This window comes from Panulirus ornatus, chromosome 20, assembly GCF_036320965.1.
Source record: "Panulirus ornatus isolate Po-2019 chromosome 20, ASM3632096v1, whole genome shotgun sequence".
Classification (NCBI taxonomy): Eukaryota; Metazoa; Arthropoda; class Malacostraca; order Decapoda; family Palinuridae; genus Panulirus; species Panulirus ornatus.
The window spans coordinates 1,123,579-1,151,177 of record NC_092243.1 but is presented as its reverse complement, the minus strand read 5'-3'; positions in this window follow the sequence as shown (position 1 = coordinate 1,151,177).

Sequence of the window (27,599 nt, the reverse complement as noted above, 5' to 3'; positions counted from 1 at the left end):
CATTAAGGGTGGATGGTTGTTTGGCTTTTAGGCCTATCAACTTCCAGGGTCGTTACGGTCGTCAACGTCCAGCTACGTCCACCAACCGTAGATTCCTTAACCTTCATCAAGCGTAGAAGATAATTCTCAGCTGAACCACACACACTGCCAGTGTATAAGGCCCGTGTTGTTATGAGGTCAGTCACACGAGACTATCTGGTGATTGGAAAAGACATTTTCTCAAATAAGACCAGACTTGCTGACTGATTCATACACATTTCAAATGAACTAAAGTTCCCTTTCCTCTCCCCCCCCCCAAAAAAAAGAATATCAGACAATATCATCTATCATTTTCTTAACCTTAGAAAATAAGTCGTAAATACTCAAAACTGTTTCCATGGGAGGTGTTTCCTACAGCTAAGCAATTTTTACTCAAAATAATGGTCGTCCTACACTTAATAGACCCCTCTCCCCTCTCCTAAGGGGAGGACACTCCCCTCCATCACCCTTGATAATGGTCCTTTCACTTCCAGCCTTGCCCATTCTTCACGTTTTCTGATATCAAAAAGGTTTTGCCTAGCGAGGTGAGCTGACGAACCATCAATTATGGCTTGTTCCGGTCCTGTGGCTATGTAGTATACTGCTCATAATGCTTGGCTCGCCTCCGTTCCTATAGCTGTATACAGGAGTCATAATGCCTGTATTTTACTGGTTCTGTGGACATTCACAACATTTATCACACATAAATTTCTTTAAAAGAGAGTAATAAGACCTCTGATATCTGCACAATTGAAAGATATATTTAATGGTAGATTTCATGTATCTCTAAACCCAGACGTTGTATATTTCAAAGTAAGATATAATAATGCTTCTTCTATGTAAAAAAAAAATCTTCAGACTAGATTTAGTTTAATGTATCATAGAAGAACATCAAAGGAAATATCAGCTGTGAAGTCTTTCTGTAAGTAAATAGACTTCCTTTCCTCTGCTATTGCACTTTAAGCATGTTACGGATGTGTTTAATTAAAAGCTAAGACACATTAATGTAGGTTATCAAGAATATCTTTTTAACCAAATACTTATCACTGTCCTTGATGTGAAACTTTTACTACAGAAACAAATGTGGTTAATCCCTCTTGCTGTTACATATACAGTACCTACCCACGCGAGGATTACATGATCATCTACCCCCTTGGATGGGTGCTCTTCTGGTCTATAAATACTCTTGCTTTTTATTTATGGTAGATGAGACGGCACAGGCAACTGTCTAAAGCAGGTATCCATTTTATCGACCAATCTCTAGGGGAGGATGAAAAGCTGGGTTGACTGTGGACCGACTGCGACTTCCAGGATTCGAACCGATGCAGGTTTGATCTCGGCTTTGCAAGACCGTCAAGACATTCCTTGGTCCCTTGTCGTACTCTCAGGCGCTACGAGATCATTTATAGGTACTCCTCTCCCTCTCCTGAGTACTTTCTAAGCATCACAGAGTCTTATATAAGTATCTCTCGGCCTAAGAGTCGATATAATGTAGTATTCAGTCGCTGACGACTGCTTCTTGATCTCTTACTATCGTTGATCGGGATGTATTCTGATGATGCCTTCGTTCTGCTGTCGAGATACTTTCAGTAGCCTTGTTATCTACGTGTATTTCTGAGTCATCCAGATTCACCTTTTAACGTACTTCGTTGCAGAAGGCCAAGAATGATGGCTTCGAAGCGGAAAAGCGTTCTCTGTCGTTACGTTCATTAATCAAAAGCAAACACGGCCACCAAATCTAATATTTACCCCTGACATAGCCCCTAATGGAAGGCCGTCCAGCTCACCGTCTCTATATATCAGTCTTACCGGAAACAAGACAGATTATTCATCATATGGAGAGCTACCGCTTTCCATCAGCCTGTAATTAAAGTGAGTGATGAATAAGGTCACATGTGGCATACGAGGCGGGTGAACAACTCTATGATAAGTTCTCTGCTTTAAAGTGTTCTCCACGATGTAGCTTGTGGCATATGCTAAGGGTCTGCATCTACTGGTAAAGGTTTGTGATTCAGTCTTTCGCTCTATCCTTAGGCAGACGTGCCAGTACACCTGCCGGGCGTACCGGGTGTATGTGTGCTATAACCAATGTCTTCACTCGCGTACGTATTTTCCTGTATATAATCCGTTAATTTGTGCTTACAGTGGTGTGTGCTCAAACGTATACCTGCCATCAACTCAAGTGTATTACTGTGAATGGGTACAACTGTTACTGTGTTACTAATAATTTTGATTTTCTCTCACTAGGTAGTGCCTCTGTGGCGTGTTATCATCCTTGAGTGTTATTGTTATTGTGTTTTGTTGTTACAAGGTATTACAAAGTCAGGTTATCATTTTCTCTTGATTTTGATAATAGGTCTTACTGTTAACATCAGTGTTACTAGGTATTATTGTTGATAATACTAACAGTAGATTTTATAGTTGGTACTACCGATCCTTGGTCTCACTGACGACTCGTGTTAGTGTACTATTTATATCTCTCACTGCACGTGAAGGTTATTGTGTATAATTCAGTACATCCTCAGAACCGACATTATCCAACACCTTTCGTTACTGATTCTCGGAGCCAGACTCACTATTGCATAGACCACATCAACCAAAACTATAATTACAACCATCTGAACACCAATTCCGTTACTAGCGACTATACCTCGACTGGAAATCACACATAAAGATTGACAGTAATATGATAACCATTGGATCCGATATCAACAAACACAACCCCACTTACAACCACAAATCGTATTATCAACCCAAGCCACAAGTAGCGTCACTCCATTCGGTACATCACCACAAGACCCACCAGGGACACCAACAACTCCTCCCCACCACAATGACCCTCTCCCCAACAAACAATTTTACCTTCACCACCAACACTTCCACCACCATTACCCTCAACATGTCATCCTCTTAATTGTATGCGTGATTTATGCAACAGTTTAATTACTTACTTGTTGCATTAATATTTTGCAGAGATTTTTACTGCATTTAAAGTGCCGCTTCTACCCCTTCCTCCAAACACCCATCTGTCACCAACATCACCATCGCCAACGAGCTCCACTTCCGTCACCATCACCACTATCATCTCCAGCACCATCACTGCTGGTAAGTGATGACACCATGCTTAGTGAAGTCCATGGGCAAGGGACGGCAGTGTCTTCATAACCGAGGGAACACACACAAGATGACAGGAGCTCAGCCCTTGCAAAGGAGGGTGAGTTGGGAGTGGAATGGCAAGGTTTTAGAACTGCCGGATCTGAACTCTAAAATGGGGAGTGAGATGGAACGGTTTCAGCGCTTGAAGGGGACGGGTAAGTTAAGGTCTTATATATAGCCTTTGGAGGGGAGGTGGTAACTTGGACTTCTCACCCTTAAAGGTAGGTGAAGTAAGGTCTTAACCCTCTAGTATTCGCTCGTGAATATTAGAATAAGAATCTACCTATTAGTTAATGTTTGTAAGGCTCATATAGCCAAGGGGTGCTATACTACTCTGTGGTTTTCCCAACGCTTTTGCACTTCCAGTTGAGAAGTAAAGAAAGATGAGAGAGAGAGAGAGAGAGAGAGAGAGAGAGAGAGAGAGAGAGAGAGAGAGAGAGAGAGAGAGAGAGAGAGAGAGAGAGAGAGAGAGAGAGAGAGAGAGAGAGAGAGAGAGAGAGAGAGAGAGAGAGAGAGAGAGAGAGAGAGAGAGAGAGAGAGAGAGAGAGAGAGAGAGAGAGCACAAGCAGTTTGTGAAGGTTTATGGAATGTCTACGGGAAAATATACCTGTTGGAAAGGCTCTTGCAACAGATTTGCTTGCAGGAAAAGTACGGAAATTAAAACTGGACTTTAAGCCGATTTCATAGATATACAGAAAGCCTGTTACACAGCCGACAGAGCTACGTGATAGGAAATGAAAAAAAAAAAATAAAAAGAATTTTATGCAGCTTAAGTCGTGTTGGAGTTAGATAAAAGAAACTACAACTTTTGTCGGTGGATTGCGTGGTTGTTCACATAACAGTTTTACTTTCACTTTTTATGCGTCATAATCTATGGACATCTCATCTGTGGACTCCCGTGTTGTAGCAATAACTCCCATGGTGTATCGGTTAGCGTTCCTGCCTGACACATTCACAGGCCGCCCAGGGTCGAGCGCATGGGTTCGAATCTTGGGCAGTCGGTCAGCAGTCAACCTAGCTGTTCATCCACCCCTAGCGGTTGGTCAATAAAATGAGTACCTGGCTCAGGCTAGGATATATATATATATATATATATATATATATATATATATATATATATATATATATATATATCCAGTTCACTTTATTCCTTGCAAGCCTTTTACCCTCCTGCATGTTCAGGCCCCGATCGCTCAAAATCTTTTTCACTCCATCCTTCCACCTCCAATTTGGTCTCCCACTTCTTGTTCCCGCCACCTCTGACACATATATCCACCTTGTCAATCTTTCCTCACTCATCCTCTCCATGTGACAAAACCATTTCAACACACCCTCGTCTGCTCTCTCAACCACACTCTTTTTATTACCATTCCGCCAATCCTCAGGCACATCACCATGAGCAATACATATATTAGATATCCTTACCAACCAGTCAACAACATAGTCACCACCTTTTTTAATAAATTCCATTGTAATACCATCCAAACCCGCCGCCTTGCTGGCTTTCATCATCCGCAAAGCTTTCACTACCTCTTCTTTGTTTACCAAATCATTCTCCCTAACCCTCTCACTTCGCACACCGCCTCGACCAAGACGCCCTATATCTGCTACTCTATCATCTAACACATTCAACAAACCTTCAAAATACTCACTCCATCTCCTTCTCACATCACCACTACTTGTTATTACCTCCCCATTAACCCCTTCATTGATGTTTCCATTTGTTCTCTTGTCTTACGCACTTTATCTGCCTCCTTCCAAAACATCTTTTTATTCCCCCCTAGACTTTAATGATACTCTCTCACCCCAACCTTCATTTGCACTCTTTTTTACCTCTTGCATCTTTCTCTTGACCTCCTGCCTCTTTGTTTTATACTTCTCTCAGTCATTTGCACTATTTCCTTGCAAAAAGCGTCCAAATGCCGCTCTCTTCTCTTTCACTAATAATCTTACTTCTTCATCCCACCACTCACTACCCTTTCTAATCTTCCTGTCTCCCACGCTTCTCATGCCACAAGCATCTTTTGCGCAAGCCATCACTGCTTCCCTAAATACATCCCATTCCTTTCCCACTCCCCCTACGTCCTTTGCTCTCACCTTTTTCTATTCTGCACTCAGTCTCTCCTGATACTTCCTCACACGTCTCCTTCCCAAGCTCACTTACTCTCACCACTCTCTTCACCCCAACATTCTCTCTTCTTTTCTGAAAACCTCTACAAATCTTCACCTTCGCCTGCACAAGATAATGATCAGACATCCCTCCAGTTGCACCTCTCAGCACATTAACATCTAAAAGTCTTTATTTCGCGCTCCTATCAATTACACGTAATCCAATAACGCTCTCTGGCCATCTCTCCTACTTACATGCGTCTACTTATGTATATCTATCATTTTAAACCAGGTGTTCCCAATCACCAGTCCTTTTTCAGCACAAATCTACAAGCTCTTCACCATTTATATTTACAACACTGAACACCCCATGTACACCAATCATTCCCTCAACTGCCACATTATTCACCTTTGCATTCAAACCACCCATCACTGTAACCCGGTCTCGTGCAACAAAACTGCTAACACACTCACTCAGCTTCTCCCAAAACACTTGCCTCTCATGATCTTTCTTCTCATGCCCAGGTGCATATGCACCAATAATCACCCATCTCTCTTCATCCACATTCAGTTTTACCCATATCAATCTAGAGTTACTTTCTTACACTCTATCACATAAATCCCACAACTCCTGTTTCAGGAGTAGTGCTACTCCTTCCCTTGCTCTTGTCCTGTCACCAACCCCTGACTTTACTCCCGAAACATTCCCAAACCACTCTTCGCCTTTACCCTTGAGCTTCGTTTCACTTAGAGCCAAAACATTCAGGTTCTTTTCCTCAAACATACTACCTCTCTCTCCTTTTTTCTCATCTTGGTTACATCCACACACATTTAGACACCCCACTCTGAGCCTTCGAGGAGGATGAGCACTCCCCGCGTGACCCCTTCTTCTGTTTCCCCTTTTAGAAAGTTAAAATACAAGGAGGAGAGGGTTTCTAGCCCCCGCTCCCGTCCCCTTTAGTCGCCTACGACACGTGGGGAATGCGTGGGAAGTATTCTTTCTCTCCTATCCCCAGGAATATATATATACATATTTCAAATTATGTAGTCTTTATACAAACACTTTCCTCTCTGGTGGGGCTTAACGAAGTAATGGAATCCTCAGTATAAACTGATGATAAGGATTAAAAGAAAATTGTCTGTTTTCTTTTCTTCTTATAGACTCATACTGAAAGCCAGCTTTTTCCAAGGGTTTCGAGTTTGTCTTATGACATAAAAAGTTAATCTTCCTGTGATTTCCTCTAGTAAAACAATTTGCGTGGGCATTAAACAAATCATAAGATTTATGATACAGCAAAAAAAAAATGGCTTAAATCCCGAGAAATATTACCTTGGTGCATAACATTTTGTTTATTCTTCTTGCGTAATTACTCTTACTTCAACAAAACCTTAACAATGAGAAATATTACGTCGTAAATTCTGTATATGAACCAAACACTCATAAACAGACTTGATAAGGGCAACGTTTTTGTAAACAATTCGGGTTACATCAGGAGTCAAATTTCTGAGGATCTTTGACGATATACACGAGTTTCAACCATTGGCAGATGGTGGAGCTTCAGCTATTATGAGGTAAGAATCAAGACTCAAGAGATGAATATAACTGGTCAATTAGTGAGCAGTTACAGACAAAATTGTAACACGTCCTTCTGATATTAGATTTAGTTTTGGCGAGAGAAAGCTATTTTACTTTAAGTTTCCCTATATTTTCCTTAATTTTATATGTATTTTTTCTATAACAAAAATTAGATGTACAAGATTGTGTTATCTAAAACTCTGATAAGTTGTGGCATCACTATGATGGTGAGAGCCGACAAAATTTTGGCAAGTCTCATGGTAAAGGTCTACATAAAATCTGTCATGGCAGAATATTAATATTCGTATCAACTGTTCTTTGGAAACACAGCGACTGATGAGAGAAATGATCAGAGGCTGTTATCATGAGTGATATCCAAAGACATACAGAGAACAAAGGTTTCAATATTATATGCAGATGAATAGTTTTGTCATCACTAAATTATGTCTTGGTATGTGGTCACCGGAATTCAGCTCATTGATCTATAGATGTCGAAATGATGAATCATTAAGAACAAAGTCATGTCTTGTAATTTCCTCACCATCACAGTGTAATGGATGAAATTGATCACAAAGACTGATGGGCACAATTGCCATCACTTGCCAGATATTTACGTGTTGGTTCGAGACATAACCTCGGAACATCATAAAGTAAGAAACATTTCATTACCAAATTCAAAAGCAAACATGTCATTTACCCATGCGACTTACAGATGAAATCTCCACTTGCCCTAACAAACAGCATATCATATTTGCTCTGATTTTTCCAACTAGGAAAACAAGTATAATTCCTACGAAAACTTTATAACACCTTCCCAAGAGGCTTATAGTTTCTTAGCTTGACAAAGTTTACATTAATTCCTAAATTCCTTTAAAACCCGTATCAGTCGTCGTCCCAAAGGACCATCAGCAAATCCAGATAACTTCTGATGGCATTAGAAGCCTCGGATTTGTACCAGCATGAAGAATGTTGCGTGAATTTTATCTCCAAATTATCTTTAGTTGCAATACATATCATACTGAGGATTACCTCTTTACTCTGATCCACTGCAGCTAAAACCAAAGCGCTGAACACTTTGTGAAAAAAATCTGGTTCTATAAACATGAGGCACAAGCATGAGTAGTACGTCTTGAAATAGTTCTCATGCACGAACCGTGAGGTTGTTTACTATCAAGTGGCTATTCCGTTGCAAAATTGCCTTCATCGATGATACGAAACCTTGTTAACCAAACTGAAGAAGAAAGGAAAAGAAGAATATTAGACCAGTCAAGCTCATTTTTTCTTTTTTTGCATTTCACTAATTTGAAGTATTTTGAGAGAAAGTGTTACCTCTAGATATAAGCCAAGAAAAACATTCTCCTGATGGGAAAACATAGTGAGACACTAGGAACCTTATGAACCAATGTGAACCGTCAGGAACCTTATGATCTAGTGGGATCCCTATAGATCGGTGTAAACCAGTGGTATCCGTGTGAAGCAGGGAGCCTGTCGGAACCCTATGAACCACTATGAACCTTATGAACCAATGAGAACCATTTATCTGTACTTTCAAAGGCTCACCAGCGCGTGAATTCATCCAAGCTAACAATGGCATAACGTGAGACTATCTTAATGGAATGTCACCGTGAGCCAAGAGCAAGAAAAGATAAATGAGGAGTTTAGCTGTGGCTGGAAGATGAAGTAACGTCACCTGGCCATTAACCAAGACGTTGTTTTCCAGTGACTCTAGTTCTTCATTACAATGAATGCTATGTACAAATCTATCTGTTTCTAACAATGAATGCCATGTACAAATCTATTTGTTTCTAACAATGAATGCTATGTACAAATCTATCTGTTTCTAACAATGAATGCCATGTACAAATCTATTTGTTTCTAACAATGAATGCTATGTACAAATCTATCTGTTTCTAACAATGAATGCCAAGTACAAATCTATCTGTTTCTAACAATGAATGTTATGTACAAATCTATCTGTTTCTAACAATGAATGCTATGTACAAATCTATCTGTTTCTAACAATGAATGCCACGTACAAATCTATCTGTTTCTCTAACACTGAATGCCATGTACAAATCTGTTTCTGAAATATATTTCTCTCACACATCCTTTAATGTAGACATCTGATCCACACATTTTCCACCACTCCTGATAACCACACTGTTGCGTTCTTGCCTGATGCTCCGTACGTGCCTCTATCCTCTCAGTCACTACCCTTCCATACAACGTATCACATGTTCTCAACATACATATAGCTCTGTACCTTGAACGCTCATGACCTTTTTTTTTCTTTGTGATTTTTCTACTATTTCGTTGCAACATCCATCTACCAAACCTTTATTATGCAGTTATTATCCATATCTATTTAGTAAACTTCATTATTTTCATGTCTCTTTATCTCATCTGTCTTTCCTAGGCGAAACTTTTATCTCGCTCCTGCAAATAATGTTTCAACTAATACTGGATACAGATGTTTACATCAGTGTAATCACTCTGCCTTTATTCATGACTGTGATTCATTAATTTCCGTGTCACACAAATGTACAGATACTATTAGTGCCAACGTGATTCATATCTGATAACAGCTTCAGATAAGCGAAGTTAACCTTTATGTCAGAGTTAATCACACAGAGCTTTTGATACATATTTTTTCCTAGTTGAAAAAGCGCCATGTTAAGCCATTCTTAACCCATGTGGCTTTGCTTAATAATGATTCCAACTACTGGTGATTTCACTCAGTTTCCTGTCCAGCTAATGACTAATGTAGTTTATGTTAAGATTTCGTATTATTCATGAATGAAACACTTAACCACATCAGAGCTAGCGTCAGCTTAGTGTATCTTAGATACTGTGACTGAGAAGTAACAACACCACAACATGATATATGTATATATCATTCTATCGTTCTGTCGACCAGCCAGTGAGGAGGCTGAACTGCTTGGTTGAGTGTGGGTCAGCTGCTCTTATCAGAGTTGGAACATCTGCGGGCTTGACCCCCGGCGTCCCGTGAATGCGTCACTGTTAAGATGTTTTCGTAATGTACAGCGTATTCACCCAGCTCTTTTCAAGATGAATGAAGTAATCCCACACAGGACAAATTTTCTTATACGTTGAGTCTCGTTACATGGGTGTTGGGTGGAGGGTACCAGCCGTCCGCTGTTGAGATCAAACTATCAGCTGTCGACTGTTGGAAGCAAGCTTTTAGCTATCAGCTGTTAGGGGCAAGTCATCGCCTGTCAGCTGGCCACTGGTAGCTGTTGGCTACGTGCCCCTTTAGTGGACTTGACCAGCTCAGCGTCGCTTCCACGTAATTTACCCCAGTGAACGGGTAACACAGATACTAAAAAGTTTTTTCTTTTTTCTACTCACGTGTCGGACACTCTCTCAGAAGAGAGAGATCGACAGAAAGTGTCTGAAGTTTCCGCACACCGACATGGACGATCACTTCCATCAACGGAGGAAGAAAGTCCTAATGATTACAAAGTGATCACCATCACGTGTGACCACTAAGTTGCTTCAGGCGTCCATAACTCATCATTCGTCCAGTTTCTTATAAGAATTTAGATGAATTGTGTGTATGAAATGTTCGCCAGTAAACCTTCTTTCCTGAATGTTATAACACTGTACGAAAGAAAAAAATGCTGTGGACGGACTACAGACATTTTCGTTCAGATAATCTTTTATTTATTCATTCTATAATGAATAACGTTATGGAAATAATACTTAGGAAGGATCAAATGTATGAAGTTAAATTTTTTCAGTATATCAACAAGAGATAGATAACCTGATAATATTACTCACATGTTAGAGATTACTGGTGACTGCGGTACTACTCACCGGTGTATTCATTAATCCCATTACTCATTGCAGTGATCAGCTTTGAAAAATTTAATTTTTAACTTTTCCAGTGAAACAAGCAGCAATTTCATCTATTAATGTACTGAGCAGACAATGAAATTTTAAGCATCTTGCTTCCAAAGATGTAGTAAGGTGTCATCAGAACTGAGATGGTACCAGATAAGAAAATACGAAATGTTATGTTAGACGATGTTGCTTGTCGGGCTTTGGGATTGTAACAAATACAAACCTGAAGTCTTTCCGTGACTACATTTATCTGGACGACTCAAGTTACTGTTATATTTTCTCCAAGTTGATTTCAGCTACAAGTTATCACGTAATTTCCATTACATCTGTCACTATTCTACATAAGCGCCTTGAAAACGAAAGCTTAAAAGATCATTCAAAAATCCAAAATCACCCAGAACCTGTCGTAAGAGACTGATGGCCACTGGTTACAGTGAACGCTGATGAGTTAGTGAGTTCAGTGAAACCTGATGGGTTCAGTGAAACATGATTGTTGAAATGAGGATGGCATAAGTGCCTCTGGTTGTTACTTGTGACAAATGTGTTTTCTCAGGCAGCGTACATACGGTCAGAATAGTTTTCTCCTTCCTGAGAGCGGCTTATCTTAAGCTATCGAGTAACGAAAGCTTCATATTTTCCATCGCGTTAACAAACTATCATCAAGATGAATGATATATTTAGTTTTGTCCTCATTATCGGATCATGAAAAATGTCAGAATGAAATCAGAATGAAATGATTATAATAACGTTCGATTCCAGCATTTTTGAAAGAATCACATTTATCCTCCATTCTTGTCTGTCTCCAGCTGGTGATGTTATATATAGTCTGTAAAACATCCTCCGCTGGACTAGTGATTAACTTGGCCAGGGAAGACAAAGCGAGGAAATGGCACAGGCAATACAAGCCACTTCCACGCCACATATCAGGTCCCTCAAGATTAACCATTTCTTTTAAAAATCTTTCGTGGGTGATAGAGATGAAACAGAAGGAGAGCAGGTAACCACAAGCCGTGATAACTTCTCTTCATGGTATTTTATCTAATGATTCCTCGTATTCTTCTCTTCTCAGTAGGTTCCAGAAAATAACATGGTAAGGAATTTTCGGAGATCCTACGAGAGCGAATCTTGATAAACTGTTTGAAAGTCAAAAGATTTTCCTTCTTTTGGCAGATATAGATTTCTCAGAACACTCTCCTCCCCACGACCTGCACTCCTCCCCACGACCTGCGCTCCCCCCCACGACCTGCACTCCTCCCCACAACCTGCACTCCTACCCACGACCTGCACTCATCCCCACAACCTGCACTCTTCCCCGTAACCTGCACTCTTCCTAGTGACCTGCACTCTTCTTCATGGCTTCCTCTCTTCGACGAATAATTCTTCCTCTTTCCGTTCTCACGGCTCAGTCTGCCTTTCAGAATCTTATCTCTCTCTGATGCTCTTTACTTCCTCCCTGTACTCAGGTCATCCTCATATTGTGCACAACCAGCACTCCTCCCGACCACCTAACTCGACCTTTACCTTCAGTACTCGAACACACACCACAAGCTTCCTCTTGCACCTCGTCTCCTCAAGGCTTGTAGCTCCTACTCACTACCTGTAACTCTTCCCTCATAGCTTATATCCTCCCTTGCGGCCTGTAACTCTCCATCACAGCCTCCATCTTCCCGCACGGCTTGTAATTCTCCCCCACAACTAGCAGTCTCCCGCATAGTCTATAACCCTCCCTCACAACCTGCACTTTTTCTCACGGTCTGTAACTCCCCTTTATAACCTGTTCTCTCCCTCAGGGTCTTTAGTCTCCCTGAGAGCTTGTCTAGGCATCACCGGAGGCGGCTCTCCCTGGAGGGTCTCTACTGTCTACAGTGTTATCAGGATGTATCGCTCGCTCGTATGTTTATATAACCACACACATAAGACCGGCCACACCCCGGAAGGGCTGCTGCAGTCTGACTGCTCTGCCTTAACCGTCTGCTGCTTCGTTCCTACCACTCACTCGCCCGCTGCTCCATCCTCTCTCTCTCTCTCTCTCTCTCTCTCTCTCTCTCTCTCTCTCTCTCTCTCTCTCTCTCTCTCTCTCTCTCGTCTTCCGGCGAATTCTCTCTCGGTTTCATTTTTCATAACTATATGGAAATCTCATTCCATTTCCATTTAAAATCTACATACTTTGTTGCACAGGAAACAAAAGTTAATGAGAAATGAGATAATCTGTAAAGAAGAGGAAGGTTAAGATATGGTCGTACGCTTGAACAAGACGCATCGCAGAAACTAACAAAGTTCTCGAGGGCTGCATGACCTGGGTGAACGTTGTCGCCCTCCAGACCTCAAGCAGACCAGTGGACGATAACCTGACAAACTCTCCACATAATCAGAGACAAATTACGTATCCATTAGAAATCATTTGTCGTGATCGAGAACGAATGTGTTTAGCAAAGTCTTTGAATTAAAAACTCAGGTCTGACTCAGCGAAAGTGAGTGAATGTTTTTTTTCATGTCTTTATCAATTCTTTTTGGAAACAAGCAGATAATGAGGTGAGGGTCACGTGGTATACAGTTTCAAGATTTTACACTGTTACTGAGTACGATATTGACTTTCCATTGTGTAAAACTGTACACAAGTTTTCTATGGTAAGAATGAGACCATATTTGCTCCAGCGTTCCGCGTGGTAAATGGCCTCACCATACTGACTTACCTGTTCGTTCACTCGGCACTCTAACATTATTCTGCTCAAGTTAACGGATGGTAGTGTTAAGCCAGCAGCTCCACTTATCTATCATACTAGAGCAATGGCTCAGGAATCAAGCAATTCCGATGCCGACCAAATGGTCTAGTGTCTGGCATAACTGAACAGCTTTGCTGCTGGTCAGACGCCGATGATTATCCACAGTGGGATAAACATCATACGCCTAAAAAGCGTCCATGTTGTGTCTATGTTGTGTCTTTACGTCTGCAGTATTGTAGAATATGATTGAGAATATCCCCATACTCGTATGATTGCTAAGTTATTAGGTGACTGGTGCGGAGAAGTCTGAATTTCAGTTCATATCAGAGGCGTAGTGAAGGTGTCAGTACATTCCTATGAGTGTTCGTCTGTTGATTTCTATGAACACACGAGTTGTTCTGCTCCTGAGTGAACCATCGTACACCATGGCCAGTGACATCTGTATCCCTTCCTCTGTGTTTATGATGTGTAACCTTGATGAATAAAGATTTTACTTTTATAAAGCTTAAACTGCCTCTGCGTTACCTGCAGCTTAGGAGAGAGGTAGCTTTAAGTTTTAAGCAGGAAGGTACTGCAGCTAATGTCTGAGAACTCTGTTCCCTCCCTCAGGCAAGGAGGACAAGCGGTACAACCTTCTCTTCTCCCCCGAGTGACTCTCTCTCAGGACCAAGGCACTGAACGTTGTGCAAGACTAAACATCCTCAGGCGTAAAATGTCAGAAATCGGTATCAATCGTAAAACTGATCATCGGATGAAATCGACAACTTGGAGCTGCTTGATCAGTGACCATCTAGGACTGTGCTCACTGAAATCAAGTTTGTTGATTGCAGAATTTTACATCTTTCATGGTGATCCACTACAACAAGAGTACCTTTTCAACTTTCGTTTTCAGTTTAGATAACATATCTGTTACAGCAAACTGCTCAGTCTTCACTCAGCCCAAGTGTATGCTACATATCTTACCCATAGGAAGCTATAAGCGGCCGCGAAGGATTCATATGTAAATCAACTTTTTGTTGTTGATAACCGAGACAAAGATAAAGATCCTCAAACTTCTGCCTCCAATGTGTGAAATAATAACTGAATCTTTTCACAATGGCCTGACGAAGGTTTTCCCTCTCAAAGGCTTGTGAAGAGAAGACACTGAGCACATTATCACAGTGGGGGAAGATTTGTGCACATCTGTAATATATTCACACGACAAACATTTACAACAACAGTAAAGTATTAACGTGTAGGACGATCACTACATTAAATGTGTGGGAATAACGTGTAGCTGGTGACCTGATGGACCTCCATGCAGGACGTAATCATTAACTTAACCAAAACTGTGTCTGACAACCAGCTGTCAGAAGGCATGTTTACAATCAGAAAAATTCAGGTTGAATTATGTCACATAATGGTCAAGAACATCCAGGAACACAGTGCATTTCTTCACCTGATCTTTGTCATTAATCCCATTCAACAACACAGTAATACTGCTTCAGTCCTTGAGACAACCCTGCTTACTTGTTACATGTTTTGGCTATGTTGACGTCAATTGTCCCGTCGTAATTCCCAGTCTTTTCGCTGTATAAAAACCATAAATATTTTGTCACATTTCCCAGTTTCTTTAGTTAGGTAGAAATTGATATTTTGATCACAGTCCTTTCATCTTCTGTGGTGCGATTTCTCTGGAAAATGCTTCTCTGAGTCATTACAAATGGAAGTATCGGCTGAGTATTCTACTTCGTCCTCACTAAAGACGTGAACCCCAGCATCTCCTGATGACATGAACCCCAGCATCTCCTGATGACATGAACCCCAGCATCTCCTGATGACATGAACCCCAGCATCTCCTGATGAATGTGTTGCGTCTCACGAGGAAATCGTTGGTCCAGGTTAATGCTCACCGCCCAGAGCCTCATTCCCTGCAGCATACAATATTCCTCGATATAAAGATTTATTATGAGAGACATTAATTAGTCTTTCTGGGCTAATGGCTTGAATAATACGAAATTATAATTACAAGTAGATTTTTGTTCTGAGTTATAAATGAGAACTCATATACGCCCCAGCCTAACCAGGTGCCCATTTGTAGACCAGCCCAAGATGAACAGTTGGGTTGGCTGTTGGTCAGCTGCCCTGCCGGGATTCGAGTTCCTGCTGGCCTGTAAAAGATTCAAAAAGATATTGCTCACCAGTTACTCCATCAGTTACTCTTCATTCCAACAATTGTTTTCTCTTCAGATCTTTAGAAAAAATATTCCTATATTTTGCCTTATGTAATACATTCGTAAGGATCACGGCCGAGTGTTGCTATATATACATATATATACATGATTTTCCTAAGCCTACCTGAAATACACACCCACTCCTCCTCCCTCGGTGGTAATTAGACTTCGACTAATCTGCCAGCAGCAAGGCTGGTGTGGCCTCACATCAAGCGTGTCCAGATGGCAAAACAAAGTACATGAACATTTCAAGTCTGGGAACCAAATTAGTCAGGCCAGCTGATGAGCGACATTGACTCTCTCTCTCTCTCTCTCTCTCTCTCTCTCTCTCTCTCTCTCTCTCTCTCTCTCTCTCTCTCTCTCTCTCTCTCTCTCTCTCTCTCTCTCTCTCTCTCTCAAGAAAAACAATAAAACTGGAAATTTACAAAAGATTGAAAATGATTGGATGAATGAAAGATTTTGATGGAAAAATACGTTAAAAGATGAGAATAGAATTTGATGAGTAGATAAGAAAATCTGCAATAGACATGGGAGAAACTCATAGAATGGAAATGAGAAGAAATGAGAAGGCAATAGATTTCAATGGAACATAATTAAAAAAATATTCTTATCCGTAATCATGTAAAAAAAAGAGAGTAGACGTGTTTAAGGTCGATGAAAAATTTATCAATGATTTGAAGAAGATACAAGAGATGGTGATTAGTCGGTGTAAATTAGTACTTAGCTTAAAACGAAGATTAACTGATCACAAAATGTGTAATTAGTATGATAAAATGTCATGACTGATCATGGGCTATCATTAACTTAAGAACTCACCGCCATGACGAGATGGTTGAAACACAATCTATTATCTTTGAAATTTTGAAATTAAAAGATATGCAAACAAACCCTACCTGAAAATAGCTCTGGAGATAATCATGAGGTAAATCATTTACCGCTAATTCATAAAGGATGATCTCACCTTCTACAGAATTCGTATGGTCTGGGCAGCTTAGCATTATATACATTAAACGATATTTGAAAGTGTTAAACAAACACATATTGGAATATGTAACTGATAGCAACTGTATAATGAAGAAAACATGTTTATGCCAGGTAACAGTACAGAATCAACTACAAGTCAATCACAAAAGCATTTATGGAACTAACGAGAAGACAAGAGATGGGTAATGCTTATATAAACTTTGATGAGAGATTTGATTACGAAAACTACAGGATTCTATTACAAAATATTTTCAGAATATAACGTAAAAGATGAAACAGGAAGGAAAAAAATCTAACAATCAGAAAATTTAACCCAGTAGTAAAAGAGTGAACGGTGCTTGATGAACATATTGTACTGAATGTGGCATAGACATCAGTGTGATACAGAAAGAGATGAAAAGTGACTCAAGGAAAAAGGAATCAGTAAGGAACATGTCGGGAAGATTGTACTATTGAGTGAAATAACGAGTCATATGATACTGAGGACATTCCTTGCAAGAGTTAGTCAACTGATGATTAGAATGTTAAACAGGTACGTATAGAAGCAGCAATATCAAATACCTCTGCAACATATGGGTACAGACCCTGTGTGTGTGTGTGTGTGTGTGTGTGTGTGTGTGTGTGTGTGTGTGTGTGTGTGTGTGTGTGTGTGTGTGTGTGTGTGTGTGTGTGTACAACAAAAACAAGATAATCGACGCCGCTTTGATTTTAATGTCGCAAAAGAGTTAGATTCACCAAGGGTTCATCACGTTGATCTAGGATAAAAAGCGACCTCAGTATAAGCTGGCAGGAGACATTTGTTAGTATTACTCTTATCTTAACTTAGATTCTATCGCACCAGGCACGCTGGAGACAATAACTATCGCACCAGGCACGCTGGAGACAATAACTATCGCACCAGGCACGCTGGAGACAATAACTATCGCACCAGGCACGCTGGAGACAATAACCATCGCGATGTGTCTTATCAATGGACAAGGAAATCCAGACCTGAAATCCAAGTCGTAAAGAAAATGTAAGAGCACGAACATGACTCACAAGCGGATGACCCAAGAGTTTCTTATCTTGTCTCATGTTTACGTCTTACTGTGCAGCGCTTGGTTACACGAACGTCTTCTGCAGCTACTCACAGGTAGCGGCTCAGGTCAGTATCATCAAACACCATTGACTGGACTGGCAAACATCTGGAAGGCTAGACCTAAGAGTGCATCATTTACTGTAGCCTTTTTAAAAAAAACGCAAAGAAATGCATATATAGTAACTGGTCTAAACATTTCTGATACTGTTTGACCTAAAGAAACGTATAGTCTGTACATTATTCAGTTTTTCTTGACACTTGATGCAGTAAAACGAAACCGAGACGATATGTCTGTGACAGATTAATGTGAATATGTACCACTAAAATAGTTCAGACAAATGTGTGTGGCTGGACCGATCATCAACTCTACCTCACATAGATGACGTCTGAGGCGCCGTACAACCAACACAACCCAGTTATTCATATGGATCAAGTATCAGTTGAAATTATATGATCACCAGACATTACGAGAATGATATCAACTCACGTTAACCATCGCTGCAAAATCTCCTCCTCACAGTGTCTTCATTATTGGTCGTTGCAAGTGAATTTAATATACATTATCTTAAGTCTACACTGGGACGCTTTGAAGCCAGATAATTGAGAAATAATGAGACAAAGTCAAGTGGTCTAGAAACAAGAGATATATTCATACACGGCTTCAAGAAATTATTGCTTGAAATCCAAGACACGTTCATTATATCAGAGAATGTTATGATGATAAACAAACGCACATGAAGATGTTGCGCAAAACTATCTCTGCTGTTACCACCATTGCGCATCTCAGGGACTTGATCATACAGAGATGTTGTTATTTACTGATGACTTGCAATGATTGCTTAGAATCAGGACGAGTTAAGATCACCAGTAAAGTTAGTACCAGAGATCTTTTGTTTTGTTCGTGAAGAGGTAAACCATTCTGTGAAGGCATATGTTTGTGCATCTCCCTGAAAGTCTGATTCTTTCTAAACAGCATCATATCTGGTCACTTTTGCGTTCGATGCAGTTAATTTGGTTTCATAGGAAAGCAGTCTAATTATATGCTTCTTTGAAAGTGTGTTAGACAGAACGTACTTCGTGAAACGTTGTGGGAGAGAGAGAGAGAGAGAGAGAGAGAGAGAGAGAGAGAGAGAGAGAGAGAGAGAGAGAGAGAGAGAGAGAGAGAGAGAGAGAGAGAGAGAGAAGCCGCTAGCTGGATGCCTACACAGCGGTCAAGATGAATAGGATACACACCTAACATGGTAACGCTGGGCATAATGTAAACACATCAGAGAACACATCAGAGGGACACAAACTCTCTCACACTTCTGAAGCAGAAATTATGGAACAAGTTAATGTGCGTAGCGCCACTTGCTGTACTCGTCATTGATGATAATGCGAACAACGTCCTCGTTCTCTTAACTTAATCTCTCCTGTCCCTCGCGACGCCCTAACCTACAGCAGTAGCGTAGGGAGGACGTTTACTGTGTTTCCCGTCGTTTGTTATAATAACGCATCATCAGGTCTCCCCTCCTCACCCTCTCTCTCCGTGCAGTGGAAGGGGCAGCCTTTACTGGCAGCGAGAAAGGGAGTCTCCTTCCCCTAGGTATGAAAGGACAACCTTGTCTTGATGTAGGAAGGAAAATACTCCTGACTATGAGAAGGATAGTCCCCTCTGGCGGTGGGAGGGACGGACGCTCGTCTCTGGCTCAGAAAAGTCATTTCTTTTGGCTGTGTTGAGCACCGTTCCCACCCTCTAGACTAGGGTAGGATGGGGAGTTGGCTGTGAGAGGCTACACTTTTCTGGTGGTTACATCTTTCATTAGATATCCATTGTCATATCATACTTAGCTAACGAGTATCATAAAGGACGTCTTACGTGATCCTTGAGTGCCATATGTTAGATAATATAGGTCTTGCTGACTCTCCCACCGCCTGTTGCCATAAAATAAATATCCAACTGCTAACGTGATAAGATAATGCAAATCTTTAGAATCTGATCAATCATCCTCTCAAGGTTGTGACATTACACTGAGAAAACATTACACTGAGAGAACACTACACTGAGCGAACACTACACTGAGCGAACACTACACTGAGCGAACACTACACTGAGCGAACACTACACTGAGAGAACACTACACTGAGAGAACATTACGCTGAGAGAACATTACGTTGAGAGAACATTACACTGAGAGAACATTATGCTAAGAGAACATTACACTGAGAGAACATTACGCCTTGGAGGGTGTAAGGCAGTCGTGATTGAGAGGGATAAGAGTGTTACATTCTGGAGTCTGAAATCTTCACATCTACCTGCAGGCTGAGAGATACAGTACCAGAAGTAGGTTGAGGGAGAGACCACCTCCAGGAGACACGGAGAAACGCTATCATCAAGGTGGTAGGATGGCACGGCGCCGGTATTATGAGGGTGAGACGCCCACGGCCACCAGGATGCTGGTGAAGAAGGCAACAGAGAGTTCGGGACTCCACACAGGGAGGGACACCAACGCCGGTATGCTTCAAGAGATACCAACAGTGAGAGGCAGAGCGAGACGCTATCAGTAGGGAGCTGAGAGACCTCACCGACAGGAGACTGAGGAGAGGTTATCAGGAGAAGCTGGGAGAATACCCTCCTGGGACCGACCCACGTTAATCCTATTCACCATAGTACGTGCGTCGATTCCATTCTCTCTTCGATAAGACCATGTTATTCTCTCTGCCGGGGATCTAGAAACGTTGTTCCTACCCATCCCCCGACCTGTCTAATTGCTGTGGTGAGAATGTTGGAGGGAACTTATCGCTAGGAATTAAGAACGATTACGCCTCCAACTGTAGGCTCAGAGACAACGTGAAGAGACAATAATCATCAGTCCAGGATGAGAGAGATATCACGACCCGGAATATGTAAGAGACGTATATAGACAAAGAATGAGATGCCACCACCGCCAGGGGACTGGGAGAGACGCATGTTTATGTTCAAATGTAAATATGCCACGGTCAACAACTGCTCTTTGTTTATGACATTCCCACACCGTGGGAGCTGATGATGGAGTTATGTTAATGAATGAAGCTGTTGGTAAAAACTTACAGTAGACAGATGACTGATGCACCATGACTACCAGAGTCATCCTGGCACTTATCTTGGCTTCCTATCGTCAAGGGGTTGGAATTCATGACTTGCGATACCAGGTGGTTCTCAGGGGCTCATTTTGCTGTGGCAGATGAGAGCAAAACAAAACATGTTGGCTGCTTTCTGTCATGAAGACGTTGTGCTCTCAGCAAGATTCATCAGCTTCCAGCCCCACGCATCCTGCTTCCTAATGCGCCATATCTCCCGTGCTGCAACTTATCATTCATTCAACGCTTTGAACTTATTCATTCTACATTTTGTTTTTCATTCCTCGCTTAATTCATTGTTTTATCTTATATTATCATCTTTTATCTCACTTTCTATTTACAAATCCTTGCCTTATCCCTCGGTGACACTTCATAACTTTTCATTAGACCTCATCTGTAGCCGAATATGTCAGTTTTCCTCATGACTCATCTCATCACACACTTTACGCCTCATCACACGGCCTTTCTAGACAATCATCCATTGCTTTGGTCATCCCCTCACTGCTTATCTACAATTTCATCCTTCATTCCACTCATCCTACACTCCCATGTATTATCCATCATGCCTTTCCTCTCCTCACTCCTCACGCACACCATCCTCACAACATTCCACCCCACCAGTAATACACCTGAGGCTACAAAGTGTAGAGCCCGTGTCACATCGCTGCTCACTAGTGTTCACCACAACTTTTATTAGGCCATTCCAGCAGGTTTTATGGCCGTCTGCCCCACACAACAGCCGATAACATCCATTTCCTCGCTGGTAATTTATCTTCACGAATGAGTGGCAGGACTTCGGTCTACTGGACATTGTTGCTTTGGGGGTTCAGCTGAGGGTCTGGTGGGTGGTGTATGTGGGATGTAGCAGGTCCGTGATGCACTAGGAGCAGACTTGAATCTTCATCTTCTTTACATCGGTCTGGTTCATTAACTCCTTCTGCCCTCTTTTCATAGCAGTCTACTGCTCCTCCAATATTGCCTCCTCCCATCTAAGGACTGTCCGCTGCCCCTCCACCAGTGCTTCCTGTCCTCTCCCTCAACACTATCCTTAGCCCCTCTGCCAGTACTTGCTGACCTCTCCTTCAACACCGACTGCTACTCCACCATATTTACAAGTCAGACGTTTTCCAGTTTGCTGTAGTCCACAGCCTGCTGACCTCAGAGGGCAGCTGTCTGTTTTACTGGTGGAGGTGATAACTATTTAGTTATTCACGCTGATCGTTGGAAGCCTCGAAATGAGCACAACTTATCTGTCGCCGTCTGCACTGCCTGTGTTAATTAGCTCATGCGTTTTCGCCAGTCGTCGCGTCGCCACGCTGGGAACTGCTAACTAATTTCCTCAGAAATCTGGCAGGAAACCACAGTATATTTTGTACCAACTATTCCCCAGCCGGTAATGACTGAAGTAGTGTATACATGTACACTTGTCACAGTTCTATAATGGAGATTATCAGGTACACATTCCTCAGAGAATATGGGATGTTGTGAAACGAAACCAGTGTAGGATTTGTGTTGACTCCCTGATAGATTTCAAGAATAGGTTGCTCGATAACAGTGGAAGTAAAGGGATAAAGATGTAAATCAAACTCACTGAAAAATACATTGCCTACGAATTAGTTTATGTTTCCTATTACAACTAATATCTATCGTATGATTAACTACTTAAGACTGTTTCGAAATCAGAATTGAATTCCTAGAACACGTGAATGTAAGACTAAATAGTGAGAACGATGATGTTAACTTAGAATCATGTAACTCCTGAAGCAGAGATTATAAGGACATACCACAATGTAGATACATATCAGAAAACGCTTAAGGCTTTAGATTGGATTATGTGTATCGTCAGTGGTGACCAAGATATCACGCGCCTCAACTAAGCCCCTGCCACAGTGGTACCCTAATAACCACGACCCTCGCTACAGAGCATAACAATCGCCATCCATCAAGAAGCAATCATCATCATCATGATAATATCCATTACTTACATGGCGTACCATCCACCAACTAATGCCACGTTAGTCAACATCCTCGACACAGTAACCACAACGTATGCTACAAATGTAGGGAATCAAGATCCCAAGATACATGCTATGAAAGTCACCACCAAGACTGCAGCATCCACCATCCCTGCTACATGAATCTCTACCCTTTTTACATCCTCTCTGTTGACACTACAGTACACACCATCCTCGCTACACTAACACATCACAGACTACGACAACTGATCTTCGGGCAAAAACACTCGCTACTAATATCACAGCTGCTTTTATCTATGTTACAGCCACTACTTCCCACGCCACAATATATGCTGTCTACACCTCAGCAACTAATACCTACCCACTCTGCAACACTCATCACTGTCACTTCACACAGCACCCACATTATACCAGCTTTCACCCACACCACAAGATGCATCACTGATCAGAATTTTGAAATATTTCATGGAAAAGAATTCGGCGTGAGTTCCCACAGTGAGTCCACCTGACAACAGCAGGAACAAGAAAAACAAAAACGAGGACGACGAGACGACCTAAATACAACAACAACACTACAGCGGGTGCAACACTACAGCAGGCACAACACTACAACAGGCACAACACTACAGAAGGCACAACACTACAACAGACACAACACTACAGAAGGCACAACACTACAGCAGGCACAACACTACAGCAGGCACAACACTACAACAGACACAACACTACAGAAGGCACAACACTACAGCAGGCACAACACTACAGCAGGCACAACACTACAGCAGGCACAACACTACAGCAGGCACAACACTACAGCAGGCACAACACTACAACAGACACAACACTACAGAAGGCACAACACTACAGCAGGCACAACACTACAGCAGGCACAACACTACAGCAGGCACAACACTACAGCAGGCACAACACTACAGCAGGCACAACACTACAGCAGGCACAACACTACAACAGACACAACACTACAGAAGGCACAACACTACAGCAGGCACAACACTACAACAGACACAACACTACAGAAGGCACAACACTACAGCAGGCACAACACTATAGTAGGTTCAACACTACAGCAGGCACAACACTACAGCAGGCACAACACTACAGCAGGCACAACACTACAGCAGGCACAACACTACAGAAGGCACAACACTACAGCAGGCACAACACTACAGCAGGCACAACACTACAGCAGGCACAACACTATAGTAGGTTCAACACTACAGCAGGCACAACACTATAGTAGGTTCAACACTACAGCAGGCACAACACTATAGTAGGTTCAACACTACAGCAGGCACAACACTACAGCAGGCACAACACTAGAATAGGTGCAACACTACAGCAGGCACAACACTAGAATAGGTGCAACACTACAGCAGGCACAACACTACAGCAGGCACAACACTAGAATAGGTGCAACACTACAGCAGGCACAACACTACAGCAGGCACAACACTACAGCAGGCACAACACTACAGCAGCACAACACTACAGCAGGCACACACTACAGCAGGCACAACACTACAGCAGGCACAACATACAGCAGGCACAACACTAGAATAGGTGCAACACTACAGCAGGCCAAACACTACAGCAGGCACAACACTATAGTAGGTTCAACACTACAGCAGGCACAACACTATAGTAGGTTCAACACTACAGCAGGCACAACACTATAGTAGGTTCAACACTACAGCAGGCACAACACTACAGCAGGCACAACACTACAGAAGGCACAACACTACAGCAGCACAACACTACAGCAGCACAACACTACAGCAGGCACAACACTATAGTAGGTTCAACACTACAGCAGGCACAACACTTACAGCAGGCACAACATACAGCAGGCACAACATACAGCAGGCACAAACTACAGCAGGCACAACACTATAGTAGGTTCAACACTACAGCAGGCACAACACTAGAATAGGTGCAACACTACAGCAGGCACAACATACAGCAGGCACAACACTATAGTAGGTTCAACACTACAGCAGGCACAACACTATAGTAGGTTCAACACTACAGCAGGCACAACACTATAGTAGGTTCAACACTACAGCAGGCACAACACTTACAGCAGGCACAACACTATAGTAGGTTCAACACTACAGCAGGCACAACACTTACAGCAGGCACAACACTATAGTAGGTTCAACACTACAGCAGGCACAACACTATAGTAGGTTCAACACTACAGCAGGCACAACACTATAGTAGGTTCAACACTACAGCAGGCACAACACTATAGTAGGTTCAACACTACAGCAGGCACAACACTATAGTAGGTTCAACACTACAGCAGGCACAACACTAGAATAGGTGCAACACTACAGCAGGCACAAACTACAGCAGGCACAACACTATAGTAGGTTCAACACTACAGCAGGCACAACATACAGCAGGCACAACATACAGCAGGCACAACACTATAGTAGGTTCAACACTACAGCAGGCACAACACTATAGTAGGTTCAACACTACAGCAGGCACAACATACAGCAGGCACAACACTATAGTAGGTTCAACACTACAGCAGGCACAACACTATAGTAGGTTCAACACTACAGCAGGCACAACACTATAGTAGGTTCAACACTACAGCAGGCACAACACTATAGTAGGTTCAACACTACAGCAGGCACAACACTATAGTAGGTTCAACACTACAGCAGGCACAACACTATAGTAGGTTCAACACTACAGCAGGCACAACACTACAACAGACACAACACTACAGAAGGCACAACACTACAGAAGGCACAACACTACAGCAGGCACAACATACAGCAGGCACAACACTAGAATAGGTGCAACACTACAGCAGGCACAACACTACAGCAGGCACAACATACAGCAGGCACAACACTAGAATAGGTGCAACACTACAGCAGGCACAACACTATAGTAGGTTCAACACTACAGCAGGCACAACACTATAGTAGGTTCAACACTACAGCAGGCACAACACTAGAATAGGTGCAACACTACAGCAGGCACAACACTATAGTAGGTTCAACACTACAGCAGGCACAAACTACAGCAGGCACAACATACAGCAGGCACAACACTATAGTAGGTTCAACACTACAGCAGGCACACACTACAGCAGGCACAACATACAGCAGGCACAACACTATAGTAGGTTCAACACTACAGCAGGCACAACACTACAGCAGGCACAACACTAGAATAGGTGCAACACTACAGCAGGCACAACACTACAGCAGGCACAACACTACAGCAGGCACAACATACAGCAGGCACAACATACAGCAGGCACAACACTAGAATAGGTGCAACACTACAGCAGGCACAACACTATAGTAGGTTCAACACTACAGCAGGCACAACACTACAGCAGGCACAACACTATAGTAGGTTCAACACTACAGCAGGCACAACACTACAGCAGGCACAACACTACAGCAGGCACAACACTACAGCAGGCACAACACTAGAATAGGTGCAACACTACAGCAGGCACAACACTACAGCAGCACAACACTACAGCAGGCACAACATACAGCAGGCACAACACTAGAACAGGTGCAACACTACAGCAGGCACAACACTACAGCAGGCACAACACTACAGCAGGCACAACACTACAGCAGCACAACACTACAGCAGGCACAACACTACAGCAGGCACAACACTACAGCAGGCACAACACTATAGTAGGTTCAACACTACAGCAGGCACAACACTTACAGCAGGCACAACATACAGCAGGCACAACACTTACAGCAGGCACAACATACAGCAGGCACAACATACAGCAGGCACAACACTACAGCAGGCACAACACTATAGTAGGTTCAACACTACAGCAGGCACAACACTATAGTAGGTTCAACACTACAGCAGGCACAACACTATAGTAGGTTCAACACTACAGCAGGCACATTGTTAGATCAATTGGTTAACGATACCATATAAACGCATCAACACCCATCCACCCACCTACCCCCATCACACACACACACACACACACACACACACACACACACACACACACACAACACACACACACACCATACACACTTTGAAATAGTATTTAAATGAAACTCACTTAAGCTCCCAAACCTCGTCTCCACTTATTTTATCTCTGTCTTCCATTAGAGGCGCCGCATTATTTCATCCTTAGTGGGTCTCCCTGTCTCCATAGACTCAACGCTTTTCAGAAGGTCATAGGCCCATCCTCCCCACTCCCCACCCCACTCACCCACCACACCTATTCATATGTCAGCTTTAAAGTGGAATTTCTTAACATTCATATCTCTGCCATTCAAGACAAACGATAGGTAATCTTTTTATTTGTGTTAGGTTTCACTTAACTATAATAGATACTGAATTTTCTCCCATTACTGAACGATAACATCAATCTATAAAATCCTTCTTGCATTTCTCATCTCATTTTCTATTTCCTCATCATATTTTCTTTCGCATCTGAGCGCCAAATCTTCCTTCCCTCATAAGTTTCTATAAATGGAGTTACTCTTTCTCCCCTTCCTGTCATCACTTTCACTGTCAGTATGAGTTACTTGCTTCCTCATGTGCTCTTCATCATATGTAGATAGAATTTTTTTCCGTTGTAGTTTGCGTATCCACTATTCATATGGTGTCCATTCTCTTTTAACAATCTCTAAATATCTCTCAATTCCTGCTCATATCTAACGTCTTGTACTTTATTTTCTCTCTGGCATCATACGTAACACGGCTGTCACATACGTTATCCCCGTAAGTCATTATCAATATAATCATTTCCTCTCAGGAAAA